Genomic DNA, 2,597 nt, shown 5'->3' with positions numbered 1-2,597 from the left:
CCATGCCCTAGGCCAAAGGCAGGCACTAAACCGCTGAGCCACCCAGGGATCCCTGAAGTTTTATTTTTAAAAACATAGCAATAATTGGGGATCCCTGGGTGGCTCAGCAGTTTGGCACCTGCCTTTGGTCCAGGGCACGATCCTGGATTCCCGGGATCGAGTCCCACGTCAGGCTCCTGGCATGGAGCCTGCTTCTCCTTCCTCCTGTGTCTCTGCCTCTCTCTCTGTCTGTCTCTCTCTCTCTGTCTATCATAAATAAATAAATAAATAAATAAATAAATAAATAAATAAATCTTAAAAAAAACCTCAGCAATTGATTTTTTGGAAACTGATAATTATGGAAGTGGACATGTTTTGTCTGGTAGTGAACTTCATTGGAGACTTAAAGCACCCAGAGTATTTCATTATACTGTACTAGGAAACAAAGGGTATGTAAAAAAGTGACTATTGTGGAATGAAGTTTAAACTTCATTAAATGTATTTTTTCACATAATTTTATAGAAAATTTGGAAAACTAGATATGTCAGTACCAATACTGTCATAGATCATTGTTATTGTCATCTTCTTTTTTTTCCTCATTCAACTTTTGTTTTAATGGGTCTCAAATTCTATGACAGATTTTTGGTCAAGTTGTTTCCATTAAAAAGTACTGATTTTAAAAACTAATAACCTAAAACTGCTACACACACAAAAAAAACCCCCACAAATGGTCCACAAAACATTCTCCTTTCCTTCTGAAGGTTTTACGATGCATTGTTATCATTAACCAATCTTTTACTATTAAACTTAAATGACCAATTGACACAAACAGTTCTGAGACCATTCTTCCACCACCGATTAAGACTGGGGTGGCAGGTATTGGGGATAGTATTCATTTAGCCTTCTGGGCAGACTTGGTGACTTTGCCAACTCCAGCTGCCTTCTTGTCCACTGCTTTGATGACACCCACAGCAACTGTCTGTCTCATGTCATGAACAGCAAAACGGCCCAGAGGAGGATAGTCAGAGAAGCTCTCAAAACACATAGGTTTACCAGGAACCATATCAACAATGGCAGCATCCCCAGATTTCAGGAACTTGGGACCATCTTCCAGATTTTTTCCAGAACGATGATCTATCTTTTCCTTCAGCTCAGCAAACTTGCAAGCAATGTGAACTGTGTGGCAATCCAGGACAGGCGCATACCCAGCACTGATTTGGCCTGGATGCATCAGAATAATCACTTGAGCCATGAAGTCAGCTGCTTCCATTGGTGGGTCATTTTTGCTGTCACCAGCCATGTTGCCACGACGAACATCTTTGACAGATACGTTCTCAACATTGAAGCCCACATTGTCCCCAGGAAGAGCCTCACTCAGAGCTTCATAGTGCATTTCAACAGACTTTACTTGTACTTTACTTTACTTTAGTTGTAACATTGACCGGAGCCAAGGTGACCACCATGCTTGGCTGAAGAACACCAGGTCTCCACTCGGCCCACTGGGACAGTACCAATACCACCAATTTTGTAGGCATCCTGGAGAGGCAGACACAAGGGCTTATCAGTTGGACGAGTTGGTGGTAGAATGCAGTCTAGAGCTTCAAGCAGTGTGGTTCCACTGGCATTCCCATCTTTACGGGTGACTTTCCATCCCTTGAACCAAGGCATGTTAGCACTTGGCTCCAGCATGTTGTCACCATTCCAACCAGAAATTGGCACAAAGCTACTGTGTCAGGGTTGTAGACAATTTTCTTAATGTAGGTGCTGACTTCCTTAATGATTTCCTCATTTCTCTTCTGGCTGTAGGGTGGTTCAGTGGAATCCATCTTGTTAACACTAACAATTAGTTGCTTTACACCAGTGTATAAGCCAGAAGGGCATGCTCACGGGTCTGCCATTCTTGGAGATAGCTGCTTCAAATTCACCAACACCAACAGCAACAATCAGGACAGCACAGTCAGCCTGAGATGTGCCTGTAATCATGTTTTTGATAAAGTCTCTGTGTCTTGGGGCATCAATGATGGTCACATACTTGCCGGTCTCAAATTTCCACAGGGAGATATCAGTGGCGATACCACGTTCACGTTCAGCCTTCAATTTGTCCAAGACCCAGGCATACTTGAAGGAGCCTTTTCCCGTCTCAGCAGCCTCCTCAAATTTTTCAATAGTTCTTTGGTTGATCCCACCACATTGTAGATCAGATGGCCAGTAGTGGTAGACTTGCCTGATTCTACGTGTCCAATGACGACAATGTTGATGTGAGTCTTTTCCTTTCCCATTTTGGTTTAGGTTTAGCAATGTTTTTCACCACACCTGTGTTATGGTGGCAAACCCATTGCAAAAAAAGGTATTGTCATCTTCTTGAAATATCTTCTAGGCTTATTTTTTTTTTAACAGCATGAAAGTTATAATGCAACTTTGTGTTGTGTCTCTTCACTTAATACTATATTGCAAGCATTTCCCCACTGTCATTGGGAATATCACAATATAACAACTGCATAGTATTCCACCATGAGGATAGCTGCAGAGTATCAATTTAGTGTTGGGATTCTTTTATGGATCAGTGCTAAAATGATGAGACAACTGAACACATTCCTCAGTGATCTGGAAGAGACTCT

The 2,597-nt window shown here is 42.0% G+C and overlaps 1 pseudogene; it reads right to left on the bottom strand.

Moving 5' to 3' along the window:
• Positions 1-822: 822 nt before the first annotated feature.
• On the bottom strand, positions 823-2,308 carry LOC140595691 (elongation factor 1-alpha 1 pseudogene; annotated as a pseudogene).
• Positions 2,309-2,597: the final 289 nt, after the last annotated feature.

This window comes from Vulpes vulpes, chromosome 15, assembly GCF_048418805.1.
Source record: "Vulpes vulpes isolate BD-2025 chromosome 15, VulVul3, whole genome shotgun sequence".
NCBI lineage: Eukaryota > Metazoa > Chordata > Mammalia > Carnivora > Canidae > Vulpes > Vulpes vulpes.
The sequence above is the reverse complement of the archived record's forward strand: the minus strand, read 5'-3'. Positions and strand labels throughout refer to the sequence as shown.